We start from the raw sequence: 15,011 nt of genomic DNA, 5'->3' as shown, positions 1-15,011 counted from the left end.
TTATGAAAAGCTTTTGCTTGTGTAGGCACACTGAGAACATAAACTCATTTCCCCCAACCCTTACAGGACAAATTAAGGCACGTGTAAGTAAATATCTTGCAATTAACTTTGCAGCTGAGTTTGCATTTAACTAGATTTTATAATCTGTACTTAGATTTCCAGAAAGCCTTTGACAAAGTCCCTCAACAAAGGCTCTTGTGTAAATTAAGTTGTCATGGGATAAGAGGGAAGATCCTCTCATGGATTGAGAACTGATTAAAAGACAGGGAACAAAGGTTAGGAATAAATGGTAAACGTTCAGAATGGAGAGGGGTAACTAGTGGTGTTCCCCAAGGGTCAGTCCTAGGACCAATCCTATCCAACCTATTCATAAATGATCTGGAGAAAGGGGTAAACAGTGAGGTGGCAAAGTTTGCAGATGATACTAAACTGCTCAAGATAGTTAAGACCAAAGCAGACTGTGAAGAACTTCAAAAAGATCTCACAAAACTAAGTGATTGGGCAACAAAATGGCAAATGAAATTTAATGTGGATAAATGTAAAATAATGCACACTGGAAAAAATAAACCCAACTATACATACAATATGATGGGGGATAATTTAGCTACAACTAATCTGGAAAAAGATCTTGGAGTCATCGTGAATACTTCTCTGAAGACGTCCACGTAGTGGGCAGCAGCAGTCAAAAACTCAAACAGGATGTTAGGAATCATTAAAAAAGGGATAGAGAATAAAACAGAAAATATCTTATTGACCTTATATAAATCCATGGTATGCCCAAATCTTGAATACTGCATACAGATGTGGTCTCCTCATCTCAAAAAAGATATACTGGCATTAGAAAAGGTTCAGAGAAGGGCAACTAAAATGATTAGAAGTTTGGAACGGGTCCCATATGAAGAGAGATTAAAGAGTCTAGGACTTTTCAGCTTGGAAAAGAGGAGACTGGGGGGATATGGTAGAGGTATATAAAATCATGAGTGGTGTGATGCAAGTAAATAAGGAAAAGTTATTTACTTGTTCCCATAATATAAGAATTAGAGGCCACCAAATGAAATTAATGGGCATCAGGTTTAAAACAAATAAAAGGAAGTTCTTCTTCACAGAGCGCACAGTCAACCTGTGGAACTCCTTGCCTGAGGAGGTTGTGAAGGCTAGGACTATAAAAGGGTTTAAAAGGTATACTACACTGTTATGAAGACAGGAAATGTTAGATGGTTCTTTTCATAGCTTAGATGGATGTTGCCTCTGACAATTGCAGGGGCCAGGAGGTTATGTATTAGCAAAGTCATAAAAGTATAGTTGTCATAACAACCAGGGACCGAGCTCACTAAGTAAAGAAGCCGGAGTAGATAATCTAATGAATTTTCCCTGATGCTTCAAGCCTTTAAGAAGGATTTGATCAAAAGTCAAGTAAAAATGAGTCAACACAACAGAAGAGCCAGGGAACGGATTTTCTGATGTGGGAGGCATGGGATAAAAGTAAAATATGGTGAGAATTGAAGGCTGAATTCTGAAGATGTTACTCAGACAAATCTCCTGTTGATGTCAGAGCTCAGTGAAGTTCTTTAGATTAGAGAGAGAAAGAGAGAAATTTGAGAAGAGTTTGACTGAAGTCACTTTTTTATGAAAGAACAGAAGAGAAGGAAAAGTACCAACCAGGGCCGGCTACAAGGGCAAGAGGTACCATAAATGGCTCGGTCCTTCATCCGCTCAAACCAATGATAGTTTTGTCCATAGGAATGGGCCTCAAATGTAATACTCATTGATTCCAAGGCCAGAAGGGACCACTCTGATCATCTAGTCTGGCCTCTGGGATAACACAAGCCACAGAAATTCTCTAAAATAGTTCCTAAAGCATATCTTCCAAATAAAATTCCAATATTGATTTTAAAATTGTTAGTGATGGAGAATCCAGCATGACCCTTGGTAAATTCTTCCAGTGATCAATTACTCTCACTGCTTAAACTTTACTCCTTATTTCCAGTCTGAATTTGTCTAGCTTTAGCTTTCAGCCATTGGATTGTGTTATGCCTTTCTCTGCTAAATTGAAAAGTCCACTATTAAATATTTGTTCCCCATGTATATACTTATAAACTGTATCAAGTTATGCCTTAACCTTGTCTTTGTTAAGCTAAATAGATTTAGAAAACATGCTTTATAGTGACAGAATCAAAGATCTCATCCTTTAATCATTCTTGTGGCTCTTCTCTGAATCCTTTCCAATTTATCCATACCCATCTTGAATTGTGGGCACCAGAACTGGACACAATATTCCAGCAGCAATTGCACCACTGCCAAATATGTTCCTCTATGTTCCTACTTGAGATTCTCCTCTTAATGTCATCCTGCGATGCCTAATCTTTTTTGCCCACAGCTTCACACTGTGAGCTTATATTCAGATGATTATTCACCGTGACCCCCAAATCTTTTTTAGAGTCATTGCTTCCCAGGATAGAGTCCCCCATTCTATAAATATGATCTATATTCTTTGTTCTTTGATGTATACATTTTCTCATATTGAAACATATTTTGTTTGCTTGGTAAACTAGTGCAAGCAATCTAGATCACTCTGAATTAGTGACCTGTTCTCTTCAGTATTTACCACTCCCCCCAGTTTTTGGATCATCTGCAAACTTTGAGTCATTTTTTTAATATTTTCATTCAGGTCCTTGATAAAAAATGTTAAATAGCATAGGATCAAGAACCAACCCCTGATGTACGCCACTGGAAACACGTCCACTCAGTGATGATTCCCCATTTGCAGTTACATTTTGAGACCTATCCGCTAGCCAATTTTTAATCCATATTTATTGTGTGCAACTGTCACCCATGCTTCTGTTGCTGGTCCTTTTAAACTGTAGTTTTCCTCCTGCCAGAAGAGTGGAGCAGCTATCCACTGACTCTAGCTGGTCTTGGACTAGCTGGTAAACAAAGGAAGAAGTTCACGAACCCTTGGGCAGTAGGACATCTCCAAGAGTGGTGGCCCGTTCCACTCCCAAGTATAAAGAAAAAAAGAGGCACCAAACTCTTCAGTTAGTTCAGCCAGACCCAGAGTGAGACAGCCAGACCAGAGGGGAGGTGGAGATCTCTGCCCTGAAAGCTGAGAAAAGTTTTTACTAATTGCAGCAAGAAGATAGCCTTCTCCTTATGGCTACGAGCCCATTTAAAAAACTGGGCACTTGCTACTTGTACAGCTCAGCACAATGTAATGACATTAATGCCAAGTCAGTAGTGTATGTTTTAAAGGCACAGGATTTGTTGCCTGTGTACTATTTGGTACAGAAGAATCTGTATGTTTGAGACTGAGTCTCAGTTAATCCTCAAATTATCGTTTTATAAACCTAAAGTTTTTGTCTGTTTTAAGTTGAGCAGCTTTACTACATTGTGGCATCTTTCTTCCAGACTGGAGCAAACTCAGGATATGGGCATCCCCAACTGCCCAAATTTGTATATTTATCTTGTGCATTATTCACAGGTGGGAGTTCTGCTGTCAAAACAAAGCTCACGATTCCTGCAGTAAAATGGAATTATAGTGGGTATTTGTGTGATCAAAGTTGAGGCTCTGAACCTGTATCTGGGAATCTGTCAGTCGTAGATTTGGTCTTGCATTAAATTTGTACTAAGATGGTAGTTACATAGGCCCAGATTCACAAAGGTATTTAGTCACCCAACTGTGATGCTTCCTGGGGATACCCTGCATTGTGAAGCACCTTGCTATGACCTGCCCTTAGCATGAGAAAGCCTGGTCTGTGCCTGCCCCGGGTGAGCTCCCCAACTCCACTGACCACAGGCAACACAAGCACTGCCCTCAAGGCCTACGTAGGCTCCGCTGTCCCTCTGCAGGTTAGCAATAAGAACACTCCAACCCCTGAACGTTGTTGTATTGATCTTAAGGACCAAAAGAGTTAATGCTGGACAGTGCAAGGGTTAATGAACACCTGTAAAAGAGTGACACTTAACTTGGGGGGGGTAGGGGTGCCTACAGAGGCCTTGGTTTTACTTGGTTCCAAAAGCATTCATTCTAAAGCTGCAAGTCTATTGATCAAAACACAAGAACGAACAAGCAATTTAAACATGCACTTATATTGAAACTGTAATTGAGTGATTATCAACCAAACAAACAACCAAAACCCTGAGAGGCTCTCTCCTTTTGGAAGCAAAATATCAGAGTCTTGTCTTATTTTCAGAACAACCTTTTAAAAAAAATCTGAAAGGAAAGGGTTAATTTTACTCTCAGTCCTGCTGTGGAAAAGGTATTCACTTCTCCTGTTTCTAACAACCAGACAATCACAAGGTAGAGAAGAGATAGGACAGAAAAGGTGGAAGAAATACAGCTTTTGTTGATGTAATTAGAACAGTGGATGGCTGGACAGTCACAAATGGATGCTTTGACTGGCAGGTCAACCAGGACACCTGTTGTTTGGACCCTGGTTCACTTTCCAGTCAAGGATGTTACCTGGTTGGGTCTTTTCTCCATAGAAAGGGCAGGATTGTCATCTTATCTTACCGTGCTGATGCATGCAGTTGATCATGGCCGGATTAATGCAGACGCTTTAGGGGCTGCAGCCCAGGGCCTCAGGCTAAGGGGGGGTCCTGCAAAAATAAATCCATAATTATATACAATTCAGTGGTGACCAACCAGTCAATCACGATCGACTGGTCGATCCTGGAGCCTCTGCCAGTCGATCGCAATCTCCAGGCTGCTAAAAGTCCAGTGGCACAGCAGGACTCAGGCAGGCTATCTGCATGCCGTGGCCCCATGCCACTCCTGGAAGTGGCCAGCTGCTGGCACGTCTCTGTGGCCCCTGGCCGGGGGAAGGAGGAGGCTCTGCATGCTGTCCCCTCCCCCAGCACCATCCCCACAATTCCCATTGGCTGGGAACTGGCCAATGGGAGCTGCGGGGACGGCGCTTGTGGGCAGTGAACGGAGACACACTGTCCTCCTCCCGCCTGGGGCATGCAGAGATGTGCCAGCCGCCGGCCACTTCCAGGAGCGGTGTGGGGCCATGACATGCAGTCAAGCAGCCTGCCTGAGCCATGCTGAACTGCTGGCTGGGAGCCTCCTGTGGTAAGCGCCTCCTGGCCAGAGCCTGCACCTCTCATCCCCTTATGCACCCCAACCCCCTGCCCCAGATCAGAATCCCCCTCCTTCACCAAACTCCCTCCCAGAGCCTGCACCCCTCACCCTCTCCTGCACCCCAACACTCTGTCCCAGCCTAGAGTCCCCACCTGCACCCAAACTCCCTCCCAGAAAGAAACCAATATTACAGTTGTTCTAAGGTAAGAAGTAGGCTATTTTGAATTAACTTAACTATATTCTACATGTTTTAAGACTGAAATGTAACCACAGGATGGCTTTATGTTAATTAAAAAGCAAGTTTAGTAATAGTGTTAATAGCTTCAGTGCCATAATTGTGATCATTTTGTTTTAAATTAGGAAAAGGACTTGTATACAGGAACTCCACAAAATCTAATAGCCCCGGGCCCAAAGGAGAGTTAATACAGCCCTGCAGTTGATAACAGGATTTGATGAAAAGGTAAGACAGACAGAGACAGAGAGACACAGAGAGAGAGAGTGAGAGAGAGAGAGAGAGAGTGTGTGTGTGTAGGAATAAGGTCTTTTAGTTTGGTCTACTCCTTCTACCTTGGGGTCAGGGAATATGAGATGAGACAACACAAGACAGGATGCAAGATGAGATTTTTTTTTGTCTTTTTAAGAAACCCCAAAAGGGAAAAAAGTGAGCAGCATAGTTCATCCCCTCATTATTCTATTCACCAGTTAGGCCTAATATCTGGCACACCAATTTTGATCCATTAATTTCTGGACCCAAATCTTCATGTTTATTGAGTGAAACCTCACAGTCTTTGAATCCTGTCAGTAGGCCCTTTTTGTTTGAACTAATCCAATTTATCTGTCTGTTTCATAACATTCATTTATTGAAAACTTGACCTTTTCCCCACCATTAATTTCCAAGCAGGCAAAAATTTATAAGCTATTCTGACAACTTATGAACTTGCACAGACTTTTTACATTTGAACTTACGGTAAATTTTTAGGTCTAATAATCACAATAGTCCTCTGAGTGTCTACCTGGAGTATCTATTCCCTGGTCCACTGGACAATCAGTATTCACAGACCCAGTTCTTCCAAAGAAACAGTACCCTCCAGCTTACGAGTTCCACCTCAGATCACTGCTCTGCTTAATGAGCAGCACTTAAGATTTGTTTACAGTGAAATCAAAAATAGGGTTATTTAACAAAGCATAGCCATTCAAAGTAATAACAAGTCGGAGTACTGGAAACAAATGGTTACATATAAAATTAAATCATGACGACATGTGCTATTGCCTAGACTTAATTGACAATATAGTATTGCTCACCCACGCTTTACAGCCAGGCAGGCTGTGACCTCTCTTTCATAAGACAAATCACACTATCAGTTTGCCTCCTTGGTGAAGGATAAAAATCTTGTCCCCACTCCTCTTTTTTTTTTAAATGAAGTTACAGATTATTGTCTCTTATCCCAGGAGGTTCCCTCTTCAGAGACTAATTTTGGGGTTCCTATGCCTTTGCAACTTATCAGGCCTGCCCTTGACCCAGACAGCATAGCCTGTCTCCCTGGAGGTCCATTGTTCTTTACACTGATATGCCTTGACTCAGGGAACAAGCTTTACTTCAACAGTTTTGAAATGTAGAATTTTACATCTCTCTTAATTAATGCTTGTATGGGAAATAGTTTATGATGATCACTGGCTACTGACCCACTCTTTGGTGAGAGATTATGCAATATATATGACCCAGGGATCCCAGTAAATATTTATGTCCCCAGTGCCCTCTGCCAGTTAAAACCAAAAGGCCCCTAGGTCACACCAACTTCCATTAAAGTCAGTACCTTTGCGGATCTGGGTCACAGACCTGTGAAATCAGTGAAACGACTTCATTGGATGAGGGATTTTAGAGCTATCCCTCTTCCCCCCCTCCCCTGCCCCTTGACTTCATTTTTAAAAGTTCAACAGACCTGCCGCCTTCCATGTTAGAAGGTCTTATCCTGCTTCAACTGAAATCAATGAGAATTTTGCCATGGGTCTCCATGTGAGTATAGTCGGGATCAGGATTTCCATCAGTTCAATATCTGATCTTCATGAGAATTAGCAAAGAAAACAACTATTTGCACCCTTGTTCAATAATGAGAAGCACACACCTTATTAAAATGTCCCCATTTATAAAATTAAAATGTAATAAATATCTTGATTGCTGTAGTTTGATTATTTTTATAAATTAATATCCTCTATCTTTGGCATTCTGATTTATCATAGGCAGAGCTAAGTGATGCCTATAGATTGCCCAGCACCTTTTTGTTGTTATAAGCCTGTTTCCAGTGGCTTATAACTTTTTCAAATTATATTTGTTCAGTCTAAAATTGCTCTCTGCTTGAAGCGGAATTTTGAAGGGGTTTGTTTTGCTTCCATAAACTGCTTCATTTCAATAACTTTCTGTGATTGCACTGGCAACAGACAGTATACAGTGACTCAGGATAAAATTGCACAGATGACACACCACATCTGTTAAAGGAACTCCAAGTCCATCAGAGTAATATGGTGTCTCTTTCGCTGACATAAAATCACCCACTTATTGCAACACCACTGTCCTTCCGTCTATTAAATCGCCCCTCCACTGCCACCCCACCACTTAGTACAACACAAAGGCATTTTTCATTCTGAATTATTTTGCTTCTGAAATTTCACCTACAGCTTAAAACACAAGACCTTCCTCAGTCATGCGTTCTATCACCTCTTTTCATACAGCGCATATGACTCATTCTTACAGAACATATGAAAGCAAATGCCAAGTATTGTGACAGGAAAAAAAATGTTACGGTTGATTCTGTTCTGTACAGGTATCTGGTATGTCAACTTGCATGTTTCCTTTGGAGAAGAATATAAATCACAAAGCCTTGGAAACAAGCAGGGAGAACTGGAGGTCCTGGTGATGTCAAGGAATTATGACGTGATTGGAATAACAGAGACTTGGTGGGATAACTCACATGACTGGAGTACTGTCATGGATAGTTATAAACTGTTCAGGAAGGACAGGCAGGGCAGAAAAGGTGGGGGAGTAGCACTGTATGTAAGGGAGCAGTATGACTGCTCAGAGCTCCGGTACGAAACTGCAGAAAAACCTGAGTGTCTCTGGATTAAGTTTAGAAGTGGGAGCAACAAGAGTGATGTAGTGGTGGGAGTCTGCTATAGACCACCGCACCAGGGGGATGAGGTGGATGAGTCTTTCTTCCGGCAACTCGCAGAAGCTACTAGATCGCACGCCCTGGTTCTCATGGGTGACTTTAATTTTCCTGATATCTGCTGGGAGAGCAATACAGCGGTGCATAGACAATCCAGGAAGTTTTTGGAAAGCGTAGGGGACAATTTCCTGGTGCAAGTGCTAGACGAGCCAACTAGGGGGGAGCTTTTCTTGACCTGCTGCTCACAAACAGGGAAGAATTAGTGGGGCAAGCAAAAGTGGATGGGAATCTGGGAGGCAGTGACCATGAGTTGGTTGAGTTCAGGATCCTGACACAGGGAAGAAAGGTAAGCAGCAGGATATGGACCATGGACTTCAGGAAAGCAGACTTCGACTCCCTCAGGGAACGGATGGGTAGGATCCCCTGGGGGACTAACATGAAGGGGAAAGGAGTCCAGGAGAGCTGGCTGTATTTCAAGGAATCCCTGTTGAGGTTACAGGGACAAACCATCCCAATGAGTCGAAAGAATAGTAAATATGGCAGGCGACCAGCTTGGCTTAACAGTGAAATCCTAGCGGACCTTAAACATAAAAAAGAAGCTTACAAGAAGTGGAAGGTTGGACATATGACCAGGGAAGAGTATAAAAATATTGCTCGGGCATGTAGGAATGAAATCAGGAGGGCCAAATTGCACCTGGAGCTGCAGCTAGCAAGAGATGGCAAGAGTAACAAGAAGGGTTTCTTCAGGTATGTTGGCAACAAGAAGAAAGCCAAGGAAAGTGTGGGCCCCTTACTGAATGAGGGAGGCAACCTAGTGACAGAGGATGTGGAAAAAGCTAATGTACTTTGGATGGGCTATTACCAGCAGGAGAGTGAGTTGGGGGGGGGGGGGGGCGGAGGGTGAGAAAACCTGGATTTGTGCTGGAAATGGCCCAACTTAATGATCACTTTAGATAAGCTATTACCAGCAGGAGAGTGAGTTTGTGTGTGTATGGGGGTGGGGGGTGAGAAAACCTGGATTTGTACTGGAAATGGCCCACCTTGATTATCATGCACATTGTAGGGAGAATGGTCACTTTTGATAAGCTATTACCAGCAGGAGAGTGAGTTTGTGTGTGTGGTTTTTGGGGGGGGGTGAGGGAGTGAGAGAACCTGGATTTGTGCTGGAAATGACCCACCTTGATTATCATACACATTGTGAAGAGAGTGGTCACTTTGGATGGGCTATTACCAGCAGGAGAGTGAGTCTGTGTGTGGGGGGGCGGAGGGTGAGAAAACCTGGATTTGTGCTGGAAATGGCCCAACCTGATGATCACTTTAGATAAGCTATTACCAGCAGGACAGTGGGGTGGGAGGGCGTATTGTTTCATGGTCTCTGTGTGTATATAATGTCTTCTGCAGTTTCCACGGTATGCATCCGATGAAGTGAGCTGTAGCTCACGAAAGCTCATGCTCAAATAAATTGGTTAGTTGCTAAGGTGCCACAAGTACTCCTTTTCTTTTTGCAAAGACAGACTAACACGGCTGTTACTCTGAATGCTTTTTTTGCCTCTGTCTTCACTAACAAGGACAGCTCCCAGACTGCTGCGCTGGGCATCACAACATGGGGAGTAGATGGCCAGCCCTCTGTGGAGAAAGAAGTGGTTAGGGACTATTTAGAAAAGCTGGACGTGCACAAGTCCATGGGGCTGGACGAGTTGCATCCGAGAGTGCTAAAGGAATTGGCGCTTATTATCTTTGAAAACTCGTGGCGAACGGGGGAAATCCCAGATGACTGGAAAAAGGCTAATGTAGTGCCAATCTTTAAAAAAGGGAAGAAGGAGGATCCTGGGAACTACAGGCCAGTCAGCCTCACCTCAGTCCCCGGAAAAATCATGGAGCAGGTCCTCAAAGAATCAATCCTGAAGCACTTACATGAGAGGAAAGTGATCAGAAACAGTCAGCATGGATTCACCAAGGGAAGGTCATGCCTGACTAATCTAATCGCCTTCTATGATGAGATTACTGGTTCTGTGGATGAAGGGAAAGCAGTGGATGTATTGTTTCTTGACTTCAGCAAAGCTTTTGACCCGGTCTCCCACAGTATTCTTGTCAGCAAGTTAAAGAAGTATGGGCTGGATGAATGCACTATAAGGTGGGTAGAAAGTTGGCTAGATTGTCGGGCTCAACAGGTAGTGATCAATGGCTCCATGTCTAGTTGGCAGCCGGTGTCAAGTGGAGTGCCCCAGGGGTCGGTCCTGGGGCCGGTTTTGTTCAATATCTTCATAAATGATCTGGAGGATGGTGTGGATTACACTCTCAGCAAATTTGCAGGTGATACTAAACTGGGAGGAGTGGTAGATACGCTGGAGGGCAGGGATAGGATACAGAGGGACCTAGACAAATTGGAGGATTGGGCCAAAAGAAATATGGTGAGGTTCAATAAGGATAAGTGCAGAGTCCTGCACTTAGGATGGAAGAACCCAATGCACAGCTACAGACTAGGGACTGAATGGCTAGGCAGCAGTTCTGCGGAAAAGGACCTAGGGGTGACAGTGGACGAGAAGCTGGATATGAGTCAGCAGTGTGCCCTTGTTGCCAAGAAGGCCAATGGCATTTTGAGATGTATAAGTAGGGGCATAGCGAGCAGATCGAGGGACGTGATCGTTCCCCTCTATTCGACATTGATGAGGCCTCATCTGGAGTACTGTGTCCAGTTTTGGGCCCCACACTACAAGAAGGATGTGGATAAATTGGAGAGAGTCCAGCGAAGGGCAACAAAAATGATTAGGGGTCTGGAACATATGACTTATGAGGAGAGGCTGAGGGAACTGGGATTGTTTAGTCTCCAGAAGAGAAGAATGAGGGGGGATTTGATAGCTGCTTTCAACTACCTGAGAGGTGGTTCCAGAGAGGATGGTTCTAGACTATTCTCAGTGGTAGAAGAGGACAGGACAAGGAGTAATGGTCTCAAGTTGCAGTGGGGGAGGTTTAGATTGGATATTAGGAAAAACTTTTTCACTAGGAGGGTGGTGAAACACTGGAATGCGTTACCTAGGGAGGTGGTAGAATCTCCTTCCTTAGAAGTTTTTAAGGTCAGGCTTGACAAAGCCCTGGCTGGGATGATTTAATTGGGGATTGGTCCTGCTTTGAGCAGGGGGTTGGACTAGATGACCTCCTGAGGTCCCTTCCAACCCTGATATTCTATGATTCTATGATAAAGAACTTCATACAAAAAATGTGCCCCTACCACCCAAGGGGATTGCCAAAGCAGACAGAGAAACTCAGAAGTATGAAGATAAGATTGTTTTCACTAATGCAGTACAAAAATATAGACATCCCTCATTGTGCTGAATGCTGATGCCAGAGAGATGCTATATCTGCAGGTTCATTTGAGAGAACATCAGAAAGGAGAACCAGTCACCAGAAGGGCAGCTCTTAGGGCTTGCAGGAGTATCCCAGGATAACAAGGGCCAAAACACATCAGATAGCTATGTACAGCAGAGAATAAATGTTAGTTTTTTTTTCCCCAGCTGATGATGTGGGGAGAAAGAGCATGGTCAAAGAGAGTAAGTATCCAAATTCTATCGCTATTCTAGACACCTCAATAAACTGGAGCAATTGTCAGGCTTTGGAGTTTTCTGGAACAATGGAGTGCTCTGCATTAGAAACGAGTGTATCCAGAGAAGAAAGGTTAGCCTAACAAAGAATTCATTTAAGTTAGAAATTCAGACTTAATTTGCAGCTACCAAGTGGTGTTACATGACCCGCTTTTTATGGTTTCTGACTTTCCATGAAGATCAGAAAGGACACTGCATGTAATGTTTGGTAAGCACTCAGAAGTCAGATTCACCAGAGGAGAAGGCACAACACTTGGAAACATCTAATTCCCCTTTGAACGTGCTCAGTCACATTATTTTCCACAGTGTATCTAATTTTCCACAGTATGTCAAGTGGGTTTGAAATTAGTCATAATGAGTTTGCCTCTTCCTAGTGTTAACTATTCAGTGCTTTCAGTCAGCTTCAGCATGTTCAATGTGATTTCCAACTATAATTGCTGATCTTCACTGGCAGTTTGCACATGTAAAGAAAGTGATTTTTAAATTTTTAGCACATGCAAAGCGATTTACAATGGAACAGATCAGAAAGCATAGCTGCTGGCTGATCCCATTGCAATGCATAGAATTAACCATGAGAAGATTTCACTTTTTGGTGAGCCCAGCACGGGATGGGAACGAGTGATTTATTTACCATCCTCACAGCTTTTACAGCCACTGTCACTAGGTTTGTGATATTTCTCATTAAAATAACCCAAACAGGCTAACAAAACCACATAAGTGGATTTTGCAGCTCCATCCTCCCCCACCCAAAACTCCTTCGCTGGGGTTCCACGGGATTCAGGATTTTTTGGATATTTCGAGAGGGCTTAAAACTGTGGTTTTCAACCTCTGGTCCATGGTCCCCTGAGGATCTGCAGACTATATCTAAGATTTCCATTCAATATTGTTTAGGGTTTTGTAAATGATAAAAGGTTGAAAACCACTGGCTTAGAACAATAGTATGAGCTTCCTTAGAATGGCCTACTCTGAGGGGACCAATTCTAGGGTTGAGATGGGAATTTCATTTTTACATCCAGTCTGTGATTGGCCTTTCCTGAGGTGCTCAAAACATATGTCAGCTCCAGTTGTGAGGGTGGCTTTGTAATATGGTCAGCTAGGTCCAAATTATCAAAGGCACCTAAATACCTTTGAAGATCTGGGTCCTACTCACAACTGGAGTGTAGTGGAACTAGAACTGAAGAATTATGCACAGTGTTTGCAAACATGCACTTGAATTCTGAAGGGCTTTTAACCATGTTCATGAGCCTTTCCTTTGTCACTCATCAGAACTGGCTTAAAAAAAATCATGGGCGTTTTTCCAAAATGTTGTACTAGATTTTTAATTTCAAAGTTTCAGAATGTCACTTTCAATTAGTTTTTTACAATCACTGAAATATTTCAATACTCCAGAGCTGGTATAAAAAAAGTTTGTGAAAAAGAATTAAATCCTTGCAAATTTATAATAATGATAAAACATATTTAAATTTATGTATATAAATGTATATGTTAGTCCAAGATATTGATATACTTCATTAGCAATCCAGAAGAGTAATGATTCCTTACTGACTTAGGGCTAAATTCTTTTTTTTATATGTCCTCATTATTGTTCGAATGGCAGTGGGAGACCCCAGTTCAAATCCTCTCTCCTCAGGCAAAGGGAAGAATTGAACTATGTCCCCTATATCCCAGGTAAGTGTCCTAAATTCACAAGTCTAAAAGTTATAAAGGAGTTCCTCCTATTACCCCTTTGTCTGTTTTAAGTGGAGTTAGGAAGCCTCTGGGTACACCTACCAGATTGATCCCTCCAGGCAAGATAGACATTCCACTTCCTGTCTTCCCCCAGTTTGTGCCTCACACTGGGGCTTAGGCAGGAGTGAAAGAAGTCTGAACATCTAGAGCAAGCCCACAGCGCACATGCCCAAGGCAGAAACGTAGGCTCCTAGGGAACTTTTATAGCAAAAATGTAGGTACCTACAGGGTTAGGCAGCAGCTGAGCTGGGGTTATGTTGATCACAGTAGCACCTAAAAGTGGCATTTAGGGACCTAAGAACTTTTGTGGATCCAGGACTAAATGACTTGCCTAAGGTCACACAGGAAGAACGTGGTAGAGCAGGGACTTGAATCCAGGTCTACAATGTCCTAGGCTGGACCCCTAACCACTGGACCAACCTTACTCTGGCTCTAGGGATTGGGAGATGGGAGGTTTCAACTCCCAGATTCTCAGGGAACTCCCCAGAAATCATTTAAAGTTGATACGAGGCAGCTTAATGGCCCAAAAGCCAGTGAAGGATTGCCATGGCCAAGTTCCATTATGCCCCTTCCTGCTCTTCAGCTCAAAAAGGCAGCAGAGATAGAGGGCCTCGCTGCTGTTTAGGCACACTAGCAGTGAGTTCCTGTGTGGTTGGGTTATGGCCTCTTTGGTTAGGTCTACACTGCAATTAAAAACCTGCAGCTGGCCTGTGCCAGCTGACATAGGCTCACAGGTCTCGAGCTAAGGGGCTGTTTAATTGTAGTCTAGACATTCAGGCTCAGGCTGGAGCCAGGGCTCTGGGAGCCTGTGAGGTGGGAGCATCCCAGAGCTTAGGCTGCAGCTGAAGCCCAAAGTCTACACCACAATTAAATAACCCCTTAGTCCAACCCCTTCAGCTGGCAGGGGCCAGCAGTGGATTTTTCATTGCCATGTAGACATACTCTTTATGCTAGCTGAGTGGTGCAAAGGGACCCCTATACAGCTTGTGAATTTGGGCTTTATTCTTTCCTCTCTTTTTATCATATTTTGATTACATTAAAATGTGCTTACTTAAATACAATTTTGATTGCATTCATTTTTAAATGAAAAATTTGATGCACTGCAGAATCAGGATACATATACATTGAAATCCTGGTTCAGCTGAAATCAAAGGGAGCTTTGCCATTGACTTCAACGGAACCAGGATTTCACCATGATATCTTTACCTTCAGAAAAGAAAGTGTCATCTTTTAAAATTCAAATGTGAATACGCCTCTTTACTCCCCCCCCATTATCTCTTTGGTGAAAAATTGTTATGGTAATGGTGTTTGTCATTACAAAACGTTTCAGAAGTGTCATAAATGAGCATTTACTGTGTGTTGTAGCAACCAGGCAAGGTACTAACAAAATTCAACAGGACTTTATTTTTAAAGTGGAAACCTCTTTAGCTGCTTCTGCACCCT

General features: G+C 42.9%; 1 long non-coding RNA gene across 1 annotated transcript in view; it reads right to left on the bottom strand.

Annotated features, from left to right (window-relative positions):
• The window catches only part of LOC125634589 (uncharacterized), a 144,970-nt gene that overhangs the window by 72,232 nt on the left and 57,727 nt on the right, over positions 1-15,011 (bottom strand). Inside the window, exon 6 of the long non-coding RNA XR_007355967.2 lies at positions 4,511-4,596. This is a non-coding gene — a long non-coding RNA (uncharacterized LOC125634589). The remainder of the gene's footprint in view (positions 1-4,510; positions 4,597-15,011) is intronic.

Source organism: Caretta caretta, chromosome 3 (assembly GCF_965140235.1).
Source record: "Caretta caretta isolate rCarCar2 chromosome 3, rCarCar1.hap1, whole genome shotgun sequence".
NCBI lineage: Eukaryota > Metazoa > Chordata > Testudines > Cheloniidae > Caretta > Caretta caretta.
The sequence above is the reverse complement of the archived record's forward strand: the minus strand, read 5'-3'. Positions and strand labels throughout refer to the sequence as shown.